The sequence below is a fragment of the Thalassophryne amazonica genome, chromosome 10 (assembly GCF_902500255.1).
Source record: "Thalassophryne amazonica chromosome 10, fThaAma1.1, whole genome shotgun sequence".
NCBI lineage: Eukaryota > Metazoa > Chordata > Actinopteri > Batrachoidiformes > Batrachoididae > Thalassophryne > Thalassophryne amazonica.
In genome coordinates, this window is record NC_047112.1 from 60,182,439 (window position 1) to 60,203,457 (window position 21,019).

The 21,019-nt window shown below is 39.4% G+C and overlaps 1 protein-coding gene across 1 annotated transcript in view; it reads left to right on the forward strand.

Moving 5' to 3' along the window:
- Nucleotides 1–21,019, forward strand: part of dazap1 (DAZ associated protein 1) — a 101,624-nt gene that overhangs the window by 58,672 nt on the left and 21,933 nt on the right. The gene's annotated exons all lie outside the window — the stretch shown is intronic.

Genomic DNA, 21,019 nt, shown 5'->3' on the forward strand with positions numbered 1-21,019 from the left:
CTGCCCTGCAGGATTTTAAACCATGACAACATCATGTGTTACTAATGTAATCTTTGTGACTGTGGTCCCAGCTCTCTTCAGGTCATTCACCAGGTCCTCCTGTGTAGTTCTGAGCTTTCTCAGAATCATCCTTACCCCACAAAGTGAGATCTTGCATGGAATCCCAGACCGAGGGAGATTGACAGTAATCATAACAGTTGTTGTCTTCTACCAAGCTGCTTGCCTGTTGTCCTGTAGTCCATCCCTGCCTTGTGTGAACAAAGTCAAACTCAAAGTCAGCTTTATTGTCAATTCTTCATATATACTAGACATACAAGGAATCGAAGTTTTGTTTCTCACCTTCCCTCGGTGATGACAGGACAAGACATTTCGACAATAAGGACAAGTATTTAGTATTTACAGTGTAGTGTCTGAGGTAATAGTAAAAGTAAAAGTGGAGAGTGCAGTAGTGCAAACCATTCAGTATTTGTAGCAACAGCAGATTTTTGTTAAGACACTGCAAGTGGTCTGACGGTGATAAAGTGAAACAGTGCGGGACATTGTCATGGGCTACAGATATCATATATATATATATATATTATATATATATATATATATATATATATATAATATACATACACACACAACCCCTGGCAAAAATTATGGAATCACCGGCCTCGGAGGATGTTCATTCAGTTGTTTAATTTTGTAGAAAAAAAAGCAATCACACACATGACACAAAACTAAAGTCATTTCAAATGGCAACTTTCTGGCTTTAAGAAAACACTATAAGAAATCAGGAAAAAAAATTGTGGCAGTCAGTAACAGTTACTTTTTTAGACCAAGCAGAGGGAAAAAAAAAATATGGAATCACTCAATTCTGAGGAAAAATTATGGAATCATGAAAAACAAAAGAACGCTCCAACACATCACTAGTATTTTTTGCACCCCTCTGGCTTTTATAACAGCTTGCAGTCTCTGAGGCATGGACTTAATGAGTGACAAACAGTACTCTTCATCAATCTGGCTCCAACTTTCTTTGATTGCTGTTGCCAGATCAGCTTTGCAGGTTGGAGCCTTGTCATGGACCATTTTCTTCAACTTCCACCAAAGATTTTCAATTGGATTAAGATCTGGACTATTTGCAGGCCATGACATTGACCCTATGTGTCTTTTTGCAAGGAATGTTTTCACAGTTTTTGCTCTATGGCAAGATGCATTATCATCTTGAAAAATGATTTCATCATCCCCAAACATCCTTTCAATTGATGGGATAAGAAAAGTGTCCATTTATTGATGATGTAATGACAGCCATCTCCCCAGTGCCTTTACCTGACATGCAGCCCCATATCCAGCTATGTTGTATGGTTTAAAGACAGTGGCACTAACAAAAAGACAGGAGGCAGAGCTGGAGGTGGCAGAGCTGAAGATGTTGAGATTCTCTTTGGGAGTGACAAGAATGGACAAGATTAGGAATGAACATATCAGAGGGACAGCTCAGGTGGGACGGTTTAGAGACAAAGTCAGAGAGGCGAGATTGAGATGGTTTGGACATGTGCAGAGGAGGGACCCAGGGTATAAGGGAGAAGGATGTTGAGGATGGAGCCACCAGGCAGGAGGAGAAGAGGGAGACCAAAGAGGAGGTTCATGGATGTGCTGAGAGAGGACATGCAGGTGGTTGGTGTGACAGAGGAAGATACAGAGGACAGGGTGAGATGGAAACGATTGATCTGCTGTGGCGACCCCTAACGGGAACAGCCGAAAGACAGAGAAGAAGATTTTATTTGCAATCAAATCAAATAAAAGTTTTGAATTCCTTTGCTCTACCAAATGTTCCCCCACATCCTCTCCAAATGAAAAAAATGTCATGAAAGTCTGACAAATTATAATGGCATAAGCTTCTGGTTGAAGGTGTTAATTGGCAAATTATCCATTTTCTGTATATCTAGCTTGTGGAATAGCTTCATTTCAGCAAATCATTTTTTGATCATAGTGTATCAGTTTTTGTAAAAGTACTCAGGTTTTTGCAAATTTTTAACTTTTCAGTTTTTATCACAGATAAAGATATTTTAAACTCCGAAATATGTCAGTTTGGTTTTAATTTTAGATGAGGAAACGGGTCATTGAAAGGATATTATTAGCGATAGTTCATGAGGCGTGGGAATACTTTGCATGCTACTTGAGGTTTCAAAAATATCAGTGGTCTCATAGGATGTTTAATTGGAATCAGGTTAGGTCCCCAAGTAGAGAGGTGTGTACAGGCCAATTTTGCCACAGTGGAATGTTAATCTAATTGAAAGTGGATCACTGCAATTCTTTGCAGACTTTTAACTATCTGAAAAACTAGTTCTGTGAGAAATAGTTAGATGAGCTTATCTTCTGGATCCTGTATTTTAAACAGTTGTGCTGAAACATGAGACCAAAGCACTTTTCCTTACACAAAACCTCAAACCAGCATTTCTTTGTTTTGGGGAATCATTTATGGCCTATATCATTGTGATATTGTTGTCAAAAATACTTTGTCACTGTTAGGCTTATCCTTGCTGACTCAAATGTAAAATACTGATTTTGGGAAAGCTTGGAAATAGCTTTTAGACATATTACAGTTGTGTTTTTCCCATATTTTGTGATGCATTAACAATGCTGCGAGTGTATGTGCTCAACAGCAATATACCAGGGGGACAGATCAAGGTGGGGTTTGGATGAAATGGCATCAAGTAAAAATAATGCAATATTTAATCAATTGGCCAAATTATATTGTGAGCAGAACAAAATGTCACTGCAGCTGTGTTTTGTTTGAGGTTTGACCAGATTTAACTGACCTCTTTAAGATATGACATTTGTCATTAATACATATTTGTTAATTTTTATTTTTTAGGCAGATCTGTATTGTTATTGTCACAAAATATTTTTCTACACAGTAAAGAGAAAAGTTTTCTTCAATTCCCCAGGCTTTAGTCTTGGATTTGTGTTGTTCTGCAAGCCTGCAACGTCATCCGAACCCCAGGAGCCTCTTGCTCAGCCTTGACGGATCCTCACTCTGCTGAAGCCCAATACTGTTCTTCATCTTGTGTTGTCACAACCCCTCTACTACCTTGATTCACTCTGGTCGTTGGCTATTTTGGATTTATTACTTTCGAGGCCGAACAATCAGTGGACCAGGCTGTCAACATGCATTTTCACGACATCATGGGCAAAAAAGTGTGTAGTTGTAGTTTTTATTTTCTCCTTAAGATCAAACAGAGGCTTGGTGACGACGTGAGAATTAGGTCATGATGCTCTCTTAGTACTTGTTAGTACTTGTTAAAATTTTCTGTGGCTTGGCATCAAATTATGCTTCAGTCACTGGACCCTCATGCAACACCAATCCATCCATTAACATCTGCATATTATACATTCTTGGTTCATTAATCTCTTTTCACAGTATTGCTGTCTTTAATTTTTCAGTCATTTTAGGTAGACTGCAGGAATGCTGATGCAGTTTACTGTTTGTCGCCCAAGGCTTTGTTTAAAATGACCACTCCTTTAGGATGTCTTAAGCATATTACATTGAACTTGCATTATTAAAGTTACATGACACCTCAGATTTTCATATTTGGAGGAGGTTCGCCAGTGAATCTAAAAAAATCTTGAAACACAAAATGTCACTATGTCAAAATCTCTTAAAGGATTGGTCAAAACACTCCTGTTTCTTTTGCTTTCTGATAAATTGTTGGCAGGTCACTTACATGTCAACATTTTCTTTTTTCCTTTTTAAAAAGTTTAAAAGCTCAGTGACCTCATTTGTAGAATCTCCATACTGTGTCTGTCAGCTCTCCGAATCCCAAATAGCATATTTCTCTTGAGTGCTGCATAGGAGATAAGGGTCACACAGTAATAGCGTTTACTTTAAACCTGTGAGTATAATAAATGAGCATGGGTTTCCTGAGTAAAAACAAAATTTGATTTATTTATATGGTGACCTTAAAGTGGCATATGTGAGTAATACAGTACACAAGAGTGACATTAAGTATATTGGCAACTGGTAAGAAAACTCCCTCAGCAATTTTTGATGAATGGAAGAACAATTACCAAAAAAAAACTTAGTTTATTTTCTTAAATAACTTAAGTAAACTTCAGGTTTCTTTCCCCAAGTACTTTTTAGCATACTTGTAAGTGTGCTAATTCAATACTATTGGGTTTAAGTTTTCCCACTTTTTAGTTAATAAAAGATACTTGTAAGTACACTGAATAAAAAAGTAATAAAGTTTTGGCTACACAACTAGTTTTGCTTTTGCAGTATAATACGTGCTACTGCAGTTATATACCTGTAGCTATTTATTAGTTTATGAAAGTGTGTTATACCCCAGGGACTTAAATAATGTTCTCGTCTAATCGAGATTTGATCCAAGGACCCTGTGGTTATAAGCTGACCTTTGTAACCCCTATTGCATGATTTGTGTACCTGACGATCCTTGCTTCGTATACAGTGGGAAATAATATTTGATCCACTGTCAATTTTGCAGGTTTTCCCATCTACAAAGAATGGAGAGGTCTGTATTTTTTTTTATTGTAGGTACACTTCACTGTGAGAGACAAAATCAAAAAAAAAAAAAAAAAAAATACAGAAAATCGCATTGTATGATTTTTTTTTAAAAATAATTAATTTGCATTTTATTGCATGAAATACGTATTTGATCCCCTAGAAAAACAGACCTTAACAATTGGTACGGAAACATTTGTTGCCATTACAGAGGTCAGATGTTTCCTGTAGTTCTTGCCCAAGTTTGGCACAACACCTGCAACAGGGATTTTGGTCCACTCCCTCCATTACAGATCTTCCTCCAGATCTTTCAGGTTTGGAGTTTCAGCTCCCTCCAAAGATTTCTATTGAGTTCAGGCCTGGAGACTGGCCAGGCCACTCCAGGACTGAAATGCTTCTTACGGAGCCCTCCTTAGTTGCTCTGGCTGTGTGTTTGAGGTCATTGTCATGCTGGAAGACCCAGCCCTGACCCATCTTCAATGCTGTTACCTGAGGGAAGGAACTTGTTTGCCAAAATCTCACAATACATGACCCCATCCATCCTCCCTTTAATACAGTGCAGTCGTTCGGTCCCCTTTGCAGAAGAGCACCCCCAGAGTATGATGTTTTCACCCTCATGCTTCATGGTTGGGACGGTTTTCTTGAGGTTGTTGTCATCCTCTGGCAATGGAGTTGATACCAAAAAGCTCTATTTATGCCTCCTCTGGATCATCCAGATGGTCACTGGTGAACTTCAGACAGGCCTGGACATGTGCTGGTTGAGCAGGGGGACCTTGCTGCCCTGCAGGATTTAAACCATGACGGCATCATGTGTTACTAATGTAATCTTTGTGACTGTGGTCCCAGCTCTCTTTAGGTCATTGACCTGGTCCTCCTGTGTAGTTTGTGGGCTTTCTCAGAATCATAATCAATCAATCAGAATCAGTATTTTTTGTCTTTCTAATGCCTGATTCTGTTTTTTCTGTTTTTTGACATATACTGACAATATACAGAATAATCAAAACATGTTGTTTATACTGACAACTATACTTGTAGCTACAGTGGGGGAAATAAGTATTTGAGCCACTATTTGAGCCTGATTCTGTTTTTCTCTGTTTAAGGTGCAGCTCCATCCAGAGATGGGAGTTGTGTTTTATGTGGCGATCCTCCTGTTCTGTGCACCAACAGCAATTCTTGTATATTTGTCCGTGAATTGTTCTGTGAATTATTTCTGTAATTTATGTTTGTAGCATGGCCCAAGCAGAGGGTCACCCCTTTGAGTCTGGTCTGCTTGAGGGTTTCTTCCTCAGGGGGAGTTTTTCCTTACCACTGTTGCTGTGGGGTTGGTAAGGTTAGACCTTACCTGGTGGAAGTGCCTTGAGGCAACTCTGTTGTGATTTGGCACTATATAAAGGAAATAAGCTGAAAACCTCCACATTTCAGGTTCTATTGATCCAGGACGTCGTGAGAGAAACAGAGAAGGTTCAGAAGAAGTCGGTTTCAGCATTTTATCCGGATATTCCACTGTTAAAGGAGACGCACTGACGCTCTGCCCACAGGAAAAACACCTCTGTTGGAAGCCTTAAGACAAGTTGGAACATGTCCTGCTGTTAAACAATTTCTCATATACTCACTCCACTGAAAGCCATCAAAAGCTGCCTGGATTTTACAAATGGTTATCAACACGGAGGTGTTTTTTATGTGCCGCCGCACCGCGTCGGCTGCGTCCCGACGCGTGGAACCCGTCCGCACGTCTTTCATTAAAAAAAAATCTCCTTTAACAGTGGAATATCCGGATAAAATGCGGAAACCGACTTCTTCTGAAACTTCTCTGTTCTCTCACGATGTCCTGGATCAATAGAGCCTGAAATGTGGAGGTTTTCAGCTTGAACAGGCTGACGACGGCGGCTGAGAGCGCTGAGCGACGTCTCGCACCGTGGGAAGTCCTTAAAGTGACAGAATCACCTCAAAATCTCTCATCAGCCGTTAAAATTTTCACTGAAAACCAGCTTAATTTTTCGAACCGTGTCCACTTCGATGTGTCTCACAGGTTTAGAAAAAATTTTGATCAGACAACAGCGCCAGTCTCTCAGCAACTTCTCAGACAAAGGAATTCCGACGAGGGGCTGGACGACTCCTCCCACAAGGAGTGCTCACAGGCGAATGACGTCACCGACAGGCGTGGAAAAACTCACGCATGCGCACAAGGGTTCAAGCATGTCTGACGTAAAAACATATGAATGAAAATCATATAGTTTTTGAAAAAAAATAAAGAGGACCGTTACTTTATTGACAGCCCTCGTATCTCTGCTTCCTCTCTCTTGTCCACCAGCTAGTCCTCCTCACTACTCTTACCAGTTTGGCACCTAGGAGCTCTCTTAAGGCCTAAGGTGCTTTGTGAACAACTTTTATCTTACCAAGGGAAAATTCTAAGAAATGTCGAAGAATTCAAGAAATTCTAAGATTTTTCTTAGAATAATGTCACAAGGAGCTATTTTTAGCCTAGGCTGCTTCGTGCATACGGGCCCAGGCATTTATTTTTTAAACCGTGCTCAGACCCGGTACCTAAACGAGGCAGGGCATAATTCAAGGCCAGTGATATGGTGTTAAGTTTCACACATATGCCAGAGACAGAGCCCTCTGCGTGATTGTGAACCCACGCACCTGCTAAATGACAGACATCGCAAAGGCTATGATTTGTCACTTTAACTGGTTTCGCTCCTTCCTCTCTCGTCATTTTAAAAGCTCATTGAGAGACAACTTAATCCAGAAAAAGATGCTGTTCCTGTTGTAAATTGCATAAAGACATGACGGAGAACGTTAAAGGGGTCACGTGCATGTCGACGTCATTGCATGACCACAGCGTTATGGAGTTGTAGAAGCATAAATCAGGCATTAGGATTATAAGGTACTGCTCCGCAGCGGACTTAGAAAAAAGAATGATTCAACTAAATGTAATCTTTTTAATGCACATAATGCCCGGTGCTTATTTAAGGCAGGCGCTTATTTTTTCAGACGAAATTTGACCCAGTCATTAAATGAAGCAGGCCCCTATTTAAGGCCAGGTGTTTAATCAAGGAAATACGTAAGCCAAATTGGTGCTGGAAATTCCCCGTAGATCAGTCGGCACCTCCTGACTGTAACTAACCCGTTACATACAGATGACGGATTTTGTCCATTTTATACATATAGCGGATTTGTCTGTTTTATACATATAGCAGATTATGATTATAACAGACAAAGTTCACTAGTCCACCGGAATCCACTGTACGAGTTTTACTGTATAAAGTTTGATCTGTTAAAACTGCAAAAGGAATTTATAAGTCATTTTTTTAGATATCAGACAGTGATGGTTTCCTTTCTGTACCTGGTGCAGGCAGTAACTATCTTTGGATGGAAGCACAAAGTCAAAGATGATGTAGTTGCATTGACTCAGACATCTCGTGTTTCTGTCCTTCATTTTTACCTTCACTGTGTTACCATTTGCAGTGAGGCAAAAACGTTTTTGATCCACTGTCAATTTTGCAAGTTTCTCTCAATTTTGCAAGTTTCTTCTCAACTACAAAGAATGGAGAGGTCTGTAAATTTTATTGTAGGTACACGTCAACTGTGAGAGACAGAATCTAAAAAAGAATTAAGAAAATCATGTATGATTTTTAAATAATTAATTTGCATTTTATTGCATGAAATAAGTATTTGATTATCTACCAACCAGCAAGAATTCTGTCTCTCACAAATCTGTTAGTTTTTATTTTTCTTATTCTGCACTCTTTACCTGTATTGATTGCATTATTTATTGTTGGAAGTCATTACCTGTATAAAAGACATCTGTACACACTCAATCAATCACACTCCAACCTGTCCACCATGGCCAAGACCAAAGAGCTGTCTAAGGACACCAGGGACAAAATTGTAGACCTGCACAAGGCTGGGATGGACTACAGGACAACAGGCAAGCAGCTTGGTGAGAAGCCAACAACTGTTGGCGTAATTATTAGAAAATGGAAGAAACACAAGATGACTGTCAAGCTTCCTTGGCTGTGGCTCCATGCAAGATCTTGCCTTGTGGGGTAAGGATGATTCTGAGAAAGCCCAGAACTACACAGGAGGACCTGGTCAATGACCTGAAGAGAGCTGGGACCACAGTCACAAAGATTGCATTAGTAACACACTACGCCACCATTGTTTAAAATCCTGACGGGCACGTAAGATCCCCCTGCTCAAGCCAGCACATGTCCAGGCCCGTTTGAAGTTCACCAGTAGCCATCTGGATGAGGGAGCTGAAACTTGATACCTGTAAGATCTGGAAAAGATCTATATGGAGGAGTGGACCAAAATCCTTGCTGAAAACGTGGTCAAGAACTACAGGAATTGTCTGACCTCTGTAATTGTAAACAAAGATTTCTGTACAAAATATTAAGGTTTGTTTCTTCTATTGTATCTATTTCATGCAAAAAATGCAAATTATTTAAAAATCATACAATGTGATTTTCTGTTTTTTTTTTTTTGTTTTGTTTTTTTTAGATTCTCTCACAGTTGAAGTGTACCTACAATAAAAATTACATACCTCTCCATTCTTTGTAGGTGAAAAAACTTGCAAAATCTGCAGTGGATTTGCCTCACTGTAGATGTTCATTGTCAAATTAAAACCTTTTGTCAACTATCTTTGCTGCATTAATCCAGTTTTCAAACTCTTTCAGTCTTTCTTAGAAGCTGGCAGAGGCATGCTGTGTTTAAAAAACAAACAAAAAAAACCATAAACCATATTAGGGAAACTGCATAAAAGACCATTTGAATGTATTTTAATGAGATAATAAACTCTTATTTTCCTTACCATATGTTTATACACCTGGATGTTAACACTCTGAATATGAATACAAGTTGAAATTTTGACTCATTAGGCTTTGGTTGGCGCATAATATTTTTGCTACACTCATCTACAAGCCACTTTGCTGTCTTTTCAGCAGATGGTGGGTGGGGGGTGGCGATGGGGCACCAAGGACCACTAAATTAATCAGTGACACCGGGCATTTACTGTGAAATATCAGTTATTAATTATAAAAAAAAACCAACCCCCGATTACTTGGCAAATGATTTAACCTATCATCTGTAGTCTGTCTTTTTTATACACCTCTTTGTCCTTGTTTTCAGGAGGAATCGAGGCTCAACTTAATCCATTGTTCTTGACTTGACATTACCTTACACCAGGACTTGAGGGAGGCTGGGAGATATGGGTTTCAAAATTAGAAATTGGAGCACATCAAACTGTGGAGCAAATCCCAGTTCTCCTATTGGGGACTGTACAGAAGTCATGGTATCCATCACTCGTAGCTGTGATGCCCACGGGGAAAGTGCTCAGGTAGCTGCCGGTGGCGGCGAAGCCGTTGCCAGAAACGTGCATGTAATTAGGTCAACAGAGAAGGAAGAGGGGATGTTGGGGAAAGTGGCAACACCTTAAAGTGGGGAGGGATTTGTGATTTGTTTTCCTCCAGCAAGGTGACCCCAATAACTCAACCTCTTAGTCTATTTCTGGTTGGCTCCCCCTCAGTTGCAGCCTGTTTCTTTGCTCTGGTTAACTGCTGCCTTGTTACAGAAAGCAAAGTTTTGTTATTGGGTCAACGGCAACGTCACATATAGCATTGAACCTTTGTAGCAATAAATTACAAATACAAGTTTCTGAGAATTAACAAAACAGTAATTCCAAAGCTAACGAATAAATATATTTATTACATTAAAACAATGCACAAATTAAACAATTCTGTAAAGACACATTGTCTTCCAGGTGTGTTAGTCACTTGAGTGTAACAGAAATATTTTCTCCTCTTTGACACAGTATGAAGATTCAGTTTTCAATTTGTCTGACAAAACTGCTCATTTGTGTTATTTGCATGTTTATATTCTGTTGGAAAATAGTCAAATGTCTGTACATTAATTCTCCCCCCCCCCCCCCAAAAAAAAGAATTATTGTACATAAAATAAAAATGAGATTCTTTAAGCGTTAGTTGGAGAAAGGTAAGTCATAAACTTCCATGAGCTGTATTTATCATATATAGGGTAATTCATTCAAGAAAATTTCTATGTTTCTCAGGTACATCCCTAGATGTTATTTAGAAGCCATTTTTCCAATTGTCGTGTCATGTTTTTGCATTTTCTACGCAATATAATTTTGGTCAAACTTAAAGCTGGTCCTGCTTTATGATTCGTACCTGAGACACATAGCTGTTCAGCTCTCCTGTCTACACAGTAATATTAATTTATCAAGCATCACATTAATCTCATAGATATAAAGTGGAAGTTTTCAAACTGCCCCAAGATCTTTTAAGATTAGATGTCAGTGATAGGACAGGTCTGCCTAGATGAGGGACAGCATGGAGGTTTTACTGGTGTTGCCAAATTTGCCCTCCTTGTCCTTTGCCCAGGTGGAAGTTAAAAAGGCTGAACCTCGCGACAGCAAAGCACCTGGTCAGCTTGGCCCTGGCCAGTGGGTGCCCAGGGGCATTTTGAGTGCACCTAATGGTTGGACAGCACAGCCTGCCCTAGGCTGGCAACCACCCTTATGGGCCACAGGGTGAGTGGGAAAGAATCCCAGACCAGAGCTGGCTGTTCAGAGGAAAATATAGTGATAATGATACAAAAAACGTTTCTCCATTAACCATGCATCTAGGTTACTGTGTTCAGCATTTAAATGTTAACTGGATTGTGTGATCATTGTACATCTCAAACAGTAGTGTTAACCTCAAGCTAAACCTTCTGTCTTTATCTAAAGGAGTGTGGGTGACGACTACTGGCCAACCCATAGGTAAGTGTAACTCTTAAAAAAAAAAAAAACTCAAACACAGAACATCTTTTTTTTTTGCCATTGTAATTAACTTGTTATTGTGTATGGTTTGTGTGTATATAGTGTTTTTATTGTGATGGTGGGCTTCAGAAGAATGGCCTTGTACTCAGTCTGGCCAAAGCCTGTTAACAGCACATGTTACTGCTGTCTGGTTCACAATGGCTCATCATTTGCTGCTGGAACCAGTGGCATACTTGAATGGATTTGGACCTCCCTCTGTTCCTGGTCAGGCTCGGTTTTCATATCACCATCTTTAGCTCAAGTGGCCGTGCTTACTCTAAAAATAGTTGCGAGTATAGAAATGAACAAACAGAAGTATTTGAGGAAAACTAGTTACTGAACATGAGAAGTCCAGACTGAGGACCTACATGTAATGATGTTGCTCATTAACACATACTGTGGAAGGACACCTTATCGAAAGACACATGCAACTGTTAGATATATCTGTGGATTTATATCTATCTTGTCATTATGTTTTGGTATCAAATAATTCCTACTTAAATTATGTTTTTCCTATGAGCCTGGTAATTGCTTAAGCGTGTGTGTTTTGGATTTCGTCGGTTTTGACTTTTAGAACAGAGACATTCAAATTACAGTATGTCCCGTCATCGCATGGGGCTGGGGGGGGGACTCCCCTCTAGCCTGTGGGAAGCCAATGAGGCTGGAACCTGCAAGGAGGGTGTTTGTCCTTTGCCTGCCCCATTGTGTTTTTAAAAAGTGTTTGTTTCTTTGTTGGGGGCTCTCAATGGCGGAACTCCTGCGTGTGTGAGACGTCCATGAGAGACCAGGCCTGAATCTTACCACAACTCTAAATAAATCTAGGCTGAGAATTAGATTGAATCTACACTCTGTTTCGGACGAGACTCAAAAAATCAGGGGAATTACACCACTTCATGGTTTTGGCTATTCATAATTATAATTGATGTTGAGCATATCTGATGTGAGGTGAAGTAATTCTAACCTGCATTTATCTGAAATTATTTCATGCTGCCAAGGACATTATGCATATTGTTCACCCGTGTCTGTTTGTTGACTGGTTTGTAGGATACTCAAAGTATTGATCCGTATTGTTACTGAACCTGGTGAGAAGGTTGATTCTGCCATATTGGTTAGGGCATGCTGACGACAAACTTGAATGAAATTTGGTGAATGGATCATGTCTGTTGGAATAGATTCTGAGGCAGAGTGAGGACATTTAGAAATAATTTTATAGTTTTACAAAATAGTTTTTTTTTTTAAATAACATTGAAAAAAAGGCTGTGAAACTTATGGATGATTTGGAGCATTTTTGTAATTACCAGTAGATTTTGGACAAAATTTGGTTCAGGGATCTATCCCCCCCCAAAATGTAATTAACATTTTGACTGATAGAATTGTGACCTGCCTTCCTTCGTTGATTGCTGGATTACGATCTTCTAGTTATGTATGTGCTGGTACTGATCATTTACAGAATTAAACCCCATAGTATGAACTATGTGTTTTACACAAATCTGATATATTATGTTGTCCTGAAATGACCAAATACTTGATTTATTAAAAAAAATATCCAATGACAAATATGTTGACCAAATAACTTGTCAGGGAAAAATTAGAAATATTTTGGGGATAAATGCAACTTAATGATTTGCTGTTTTACATTTTATTCCTTTGGTTCTGTCAGTGAAAATAAAACAATTACTACAATAAATATAATAAAACTAATGTTGTGAGGTATGGACAATGTGCTCAAAGAAATTGTGATGCACACTTTGAATGATTCATATACACAATTATAAATATAAAGGATTAATAAAAGTAAACATTTTGACATTTAGTTACATAATTTTTTTTCAGGTACTTTTTCCAAAATCTTTGCACAGCTCCAGCATCCAAAAATATATGCCTTGATGACAGGACAACTCACGGAGTATTAAAAGGATTTGAAATTGTCAATGTTCCTCTCACATAAGCTTTGTTTTGTTCTGTGTTGAAACAGCGGGGTACGGTCCTCCGTTATCAGCAGGTCGTGGACCCCCGCACAACCTCCGTCTCCATTTAGTGCATTCCTGGTCACGACTCCAGCGGGCAGTTTTGCTGCACCTCAGGCCTTCCCTTAGCAGGGCTACAGCACAGCACCTCATTTTGGTTAGTAGTAATGATGCATTCACTGGAGATATTTTGATTTTCTTATTTCTATGTAATGTTCATATGAAATCAATTACTGTCATAAACTCTAATTTCACATTACACTGATATCAGATTCTTAAACTTTTTTTCTGTTTCAAAAAGTGATACACATGTTCTGTTTCCGTAAGACCTTTCTTGTAGTGCAGAAGCCTGAGAAATGGTATTTAATTTTTTTGTGGACATTAAAACACTCACTCAAAATGGTTTTGAAATTCTTTCTGACTCACAGTGTAAAGACTCACAATAGTTGGTTTTACATGATGGTATGGACTGGACTAAATCCTTGTTTTTTTTTTGTTGTCAGTTGCTATACATGTTGCATGATCAAAACTTTTAAAAAATGAGAATACTGAATGACTACTGCTTATTATTCTGAGTCGAGTCAAAACTCACATCACTCCGGTCATGTTACAGTGGACGATCTTGCTGTTGCCATGGCCACAATGCCACAGTCATTGCGTGCTTGTCGGGTGGTAATGGGGTGGTCTGTGAGGCGTTTTTGCGTGGTCTGTGGGTATTTGTGCGTCTTCTGGGCTTGGTGACCTTCGGCGTAAATCAGGTGCAGCTTCATACTTCACGGCGACCATTATGATCATGGAGGTTTGTGTAGAGGATACTAACTGGACCTTGTAGGGTCTTGGTGGCAGCTGAGTGGCTCTTTGATGTCATGTGTCGTTCGATGTGATTTCATGACCACACAAGGGCTGCTGGACAAACCCTGTCCCCTGTTACAATTAATGCTCCCAGACTTGACTTATTAATTGTTACCTAGCTTACCATCTTATTATGGTTTTCATCAAATGCCACTGGCCTAGAGCTTGGAGCACTGTTGCTGTTGTGGATAAATTAGCTTTTCCAGGAATCAGTTACACCCCTGTCACACCTTGACGATTTAGTCATCGTATGCCCAACCGTATTAGAAATGCTGGCATATGCGGGCATATGTCTAATAAATTATGGGTAAGTTTTTTTATAAGTTAAGAGCACATTAAGCACACTGATATATGCCCTAGTATGCTGAGTACCTCGAAAAATTTTGAGCATGCTTAGAATTTTCAACGTATGCCACCGTATGAATCATATGTCCCGCACATGCAGGGCATAAGCTGTGGGTAAATTATGTGATTGTTGATGCAAGTTTTGTGTTAATTTACTCATAAGTCAAAATACGTCTGTTAAGGCTGTCCATTGATTGGCTGAAGCTGCAGCCCTCATGCAAACAGACTGTTTCAAACAGTCCACACACAGAGTAAATATTAAAGGATTATTAACCGACTGCGAGGTCTGTACGGGGAAATATCAGGTTGAGGTATAAGTACGAAAACACAGTGATCTGATATTCCCGTACAGGCGAGCAAGTGAGGTTAATAATTTGTTTATATATGGCTATTATATATGTACAGTAGTATGAAAAAGCTTGGACACCCCTGATAATTTTCATGATTTTCCTTTGTAAATCATTGGTTGTCTGGATCAGAAATTTGAGTTAAATATATCATATAGCAGACAAACACACTGATATTTAAGAAGTGAAATGAAGTTTCTAGTATTACAGAAAGAAAGAAATTCTAGTAGTACAGACAGTTTGCAATAATTATTTAAACAAAATTAGGCAGCTGCATAAATTTTGGCACCCTTGTTATTTTGTTGATTTGAATACATTTAGCACTAATTATTGGAACACAAAATTGGTTTGGTAAGCTCATTGACCCCTGACCTCTTTACACAGGTGAATTCAATCATGAGAAATGATATATGTTTCTTCTCTTTGCATCTCTTCTAATGAGTGGCAACATGGAGCCTCTAAACACCTCTCAAATGATCTGAAAACAAGTATTGTTCAACATCATGGTTTAGGGGAAGGATACAAAAGCTATCTCAGAGATTTCAGCTGTCTGTTTCCACTGTGAGGAACATAGTGAGGAAATGGAAGACTGCAGGCACAGTACTAGTTAAGGCCCGAAGTGACAGGCCAAGAAAATCTCAGATAAGCTGAAGTGAAGGATGGTGAACAGTTAGTCAACCCACTAACCTGCTCCAAAGACCTACAACATGATCTTGCTGCAGATAGTGTCTCTGCATCGTTCAGCGATACAACGCACTTTGCACAAAGTGCTGTATGATGCTGTAATGCAGAGGAAGCCTTTTCTGCGTACACGCCACAAACAGTCACTTGAGGTATGCTAAAGCACATTTGGACAAACCAGCTTCATTTTGGAATAAGGTGCTGTGGACTGATGAAACTAAAATTGAGTTATTTCAACATAACAAGGGGCGGTATGCATGGCTGAAAACGAACACAGCATTCCAAGAAAAACACTTGCTACCTACAGTAAAATTTGGAGGTGGTTCCATCATGCTGTGGGGCTGTGTGGCCAGTGCAGGTCCTGTGAATCTTGTTAAAGTTGAGGGTCACATGGATTCCAGTCAATATCAGCAGATTCTTGAGAACAGTGTTCAAGAATCAGTGACAAAGTTGAAGTTGCACCCGGGCTGGATCTTTCAACAAGACAACAACCATAAACACTTCTCAGAATCTACTGAGGCATTTCATGCAGAGGAACAAGTACAGTGTTCTGAATGGCCATCTCAGTCCCCAGACCTGAATATTATTGAAAATCTGTGGTGTGGTTTTAAGCGGGCTGTCCATGCTCAGAAACCAACAAACCTGAGATGCTTTGTAAAGAAGAATGGTCCAAAATACCTTCAACCAGAATCCAGACTCTCATTGGAAGCTATAGGAAGCGTTTAGAGGCTGTTATTTCTCCAAAGGAGGATCTACTAAATATTGATGTATTTTTTCTGTTGGGGTGCCCAAATTTATGCACCTGCCTAATTTTGTTTAAAGAATTATTGCACACTTTCTGTAAATCCTATAAACTTCATATCACTTCTCAAATATCACTGTGTTTGTTTGCCATATGATATATTTAACTGAAATTGCTGATCCAAACAACCAATGATTTATAAAGGAAAATCATGGAAATCATCAGGGGTGCCCAAACTTTTACATACCACTGTGGATATATATGTATATATAAAAACACGTGAACACCCGAATTTGAAAGCTGACGGCTTGTAGAGTGGAAGTGAAGCCGTTCGCTTCAGCAGTAGAAGTGAAGTTCACGTCCAAAAAAACCCCCAAAAAAAACAACTTCAGCTCCTCTGCTCACTTCAGAGCTCTGAAGTCGACTTGAGCAGCGGCTCATCTCAGCTCACATCTGAACTGACGGTCGGTGTCCCAACAAAACACTGGAGCAGAGCAGGAACTTGCTAACAGATGCTCCGGTCCTTAGCTGGTAAGCTTTCAATCTGTGTGTGTTTTTAGATGCTGTTTAGATATATATGGAATACGTTCATGTCCGTTCATGTGCGTTTTTAGCTTTCTGGTTTGTAAAGAAAATACGCGTTCAGACCGAAAGAAAATACGCGTTTGGACCGATTGTCATGGAAACCGGTCTGGATATGGCGAAAATATCTGACCGGTAATCAGCCAATCAGAGCGCGCGTAGCATCACAACCATATAATAAAAAGTCTTAATCTACCTGTTTGTTTCAGTTGCATTCATGATCACATCCTGACGAAAGCTTATCCACATAAAGCATCCTGATTTTGGAAAACTGTGTCTGAAAATGCTTTAGTTCCTTGTTGTGCCTGTAAACGTAGCATTGTAAAACAAGTACCTTGGTGGTTTCTGCCCCAGGTGCATTTCTCAGTCTGAGGATGTCGGTGTTGCAGTCTGATCTGTCCCCCAGCACTTAAACGTTGAAAGCATCACAACGCTTCATTCATTCATGGCAGTGTTTACCACAGCCATCAGTCGACTCATCAGCATTCTGCATGCTCTAAAAATAAATCCCATGATCCACCAAGACAAAAATAAAATAATGTTAAATTACTCCGTTTTGCCTCTTTGTGGAGTGGAGACGCCGCATGATGGCGTACATGCGCTGGATGACATGTTCATCAATATTTACGTGGTCCCCCTGCCAAACAAATGGGTTCTGCTGGTGGCAGAAACGCAAACCAAGCCAAACTTAACTGTTCTGACCTGTACCATAGCGTGCAATACCGACCCGAACCACTTGGTGGAAACAGGACTGTCAGTGTATGCTGGATAACTCCTCAAGGTGTGACAGTTGCGTAATTTATTAGACGTACGGCAGCATATGCCGGCATTTTTAATACGGTCGGCATACACTGGCTAAATCATCAAGGTGTGACAGGACCATTACGCTGCTGTTTTCTTGAGCTGGTAAGTCAGAGGTACTGGTCAACTACAGAGAATGGCACTACTGGTGATCTCATGGATATAGCATTTTGCTAAACTACACTTGGAGTTGATTGTCACACTGGAGCTTCATAACTAGTCATGTGGTTGTACTAAGGTTGATTGTACCAACTCTATACCATTTGTGAGTAAATATTAGAAGTCATTGTCAAGTGGAAGTTAGAGAAACTTCATTTTTCTTTTTTTTTTCATTTCTTTCTTTTTTATTTATGCATTTATGTATTTATTTATTTTTAAAAATCAGGATACAGTTTCAGCACACCCCAACCAGACCAGTATGCTGCGCAGGGAGTACCACCTCCACCTACAACTCCAGGAACTGCAGCGCTGGGCTTTGCCCCCGCCACCACACCAACTCAGGACTTAAGCAAAGCTCCCACTGGGCAGCCTGACTTTCCTTACAGTCAGTATGGTAAGAAAAGCATTTTGCACAAAGCAGTCTGCTGCCCTTTCTTTTCTGTCCACTCCTTCCTTCAGCCTTTTCATCTCCCTGGACATATTATTGATTGCAAGTACAACTCATTGTGTTGCATATCTTTGACCATTAAACAAGCAGGAGCTTGCCCTTTGTACCATTTAGCTTGAACACCTACACGCATACTTGCTTCATGCATACATGAACCCCTCTGGCTCTGCTGAGAAGATGCTGCTGAAGTTCCACCATTTACAGGAGTCTCAGCAGTCATTCCTGACAGGGTTTCCCAGATGGCCTGTGGATTGGTAACTATGTTTGGTAGGTTTGAATTAGATCATCCTGCCTTGCCATGTGTTTTCTTTATTTATGGCTTTTGTTTTGTTTGTTTTTTTTGAATGGAACTACTTTCTGACCCTATTGTAACAAACATTTGACGTGGTTTAAATATTCCTTGTGTTGTGTACTTCCATTTACTCTGCTTTTTCCCGATTGATGAGTGCTGGCTTTTTGTTCCTGGGCTTGGCTCGATCGCTATGGAAGTGCACCAGCATGACATTATACTTAGAATAAGTGTTTCTTTCACATATTAGGCATGCCCTTACCTGCCAAACTGCTGATCAGTATTTCTTTAACATGTCCAATTTATCACACAGGAGCTTTGCATGCTTGCCAGCCAAACATGAACTTTAACCCTCTGTGCTAGGCAGGTCATATTTATACTGTGAACTCCATTGTTTCTTGGCTGTCTTTGAACTGGACTCTGTAATATTTGGATGGGATCAAAACAGTTGTTCCTCTGAAATTTCCATTTGGCCAACAAAGCCTGGGAGCAGATTAGTTTTAATTTGTTAGCCATTGAATTAATTAAGATTCTTTAATATCAGTGCACTATTGTGCCTTATCATTTCTGATATAAAGTAATAATTTTAAGTGTCAAGTGATGTTCCTTGGGTGTGCTTCCACCTAAAGTGCATACTAACCCATGAAGGAACAGAGAGCAAACAGAATGAAAACACTTTTCTGTGAAAAAGGAGCTGTTATCAGCATTCAGCTTTCACAAGTTTACAGTCCATCCACAGTATTTCATCAGATGTTGATTCTGAAGCTATATGCTGCTTGACTGGCTGACACTTTTTTCTGATGAAACTCACAACTGTTCCACACTACTGACTAATTTAAAACCGTTACGATAGGTGCCCATCTTGTCCAGTATTTTCTGCTTGAGCTTATCTTCATCCTGCTTTTTGCATTGAGTGTCTGCTGCCTGTTAATGCATTAGTCCAATAATTAAAGTTAGTAGGATAAAGAATGCCTCACTTTTTTCTGAAGTGAACATAAAATCATAAATGCTGATAATGTGTTATGCGCACAAATGCACACAAAATGAAGATTGCATCCCACCACCATAAAAGCTTTTCTGACAACAACAGGATTTTAGGTGAAATGGTTTGTTGATGTTGATGTGAGACGAAATGTCACTTTGATTAAAGATTATTTGTTGTAATTTGTTGTTGCAGTCATAGTACACATCATAGTGATGTTTTTGCACTGCTTAATCTGCTAATATTACAAAATATTTCCCTTAGAATATAGTACGTTTGTTGAATTAGTTCTTATCTTGTTGAGCAAGTATTGGGTAAAACATTTTTGATGTTTTTTTATACATCATGGGTGAGTTCTAGTGCACTACTGCAGAGACCTGTGGTTTGACTTCCAGCAGTTTTGGTCATGCATTTGAATATACAGTGCATCCAAAAAGTATACACAGCACTGTACCTTTTCCACATTTTTGTATGTTTACAGCCTTATTTCAAATCGGATGAAATTCATTTTATTCCTCAAAATTCTACACACATAATGACAATGTGAAAAGGTTTATATATATATATATATATATATATATATATATATATATATATATATATATAGATATTTGCAAATGTATTTACATAAAAAAAACAAATTTATAAAAAAAATCACATGTACGTATTGAAGATAAAGGAGCTGGTGGTGGACTTCCCATCGATGGAACTGAGGTGGACATTGTGTACTACTACAAGTACCTGGGTGTCCACATAGACAACAAACTGGACTGGTACTGGTAATCCCGTCCCCATAGCTTCACTATATCTGTGCTGGATGTGACGACCAATCGGTCCACTGTTTTGTGCAGCAGCTCCAAGTGCTTTCATACAGTCTCATTGTGCCAGTACACTGAACAAGAACAGCACACCCATGATGACTTTTAGAAACATATTTACACTTTAGTTTTCTTTCAAAGTCTGTGCACCCCGTCTGGCTGTGGTAGCGTGACGCTGACAGCAGCTAAAAACAGCAAACCCACCCACAATGAGTTAAAAAAATACATACACATTGCCATTTTTCTCACTAAATATATTTTTAAAGGTCTTACCTACATGAAATTTTCACATGTAAAGACACCGAACAAACCAAGTACAAAAATTAAGTTATAGTGTAATAAAATAGGGTGACACTGGGAAAAAGTATTGAACATGCTTACTGAAATTATTTAATACTTCACCTTTGTTAGTAGTGACAGCTTTAAGATGCCTCCTGTATGGAGAAACTAGTCACATGTCTTGCTCAGGTGTGATTTTGGCCCATTCTGCCACACAATTTGGGGGAGGTGATGGTCTAGTGGTTAAAGGTGTTGGGCTTGAGACAAGAAGATCCTCGGTTCAAATCCCCGCCTGACTGGAAAATCACTAAGGGCCCTTGGGCAAGGTCTTTAGTACCCTATTGCTCCTGGTGTGTAGTGAGTGCCATGTATGGCAGCACCCTGACATCGGGGTGAATGTGAGGCATTA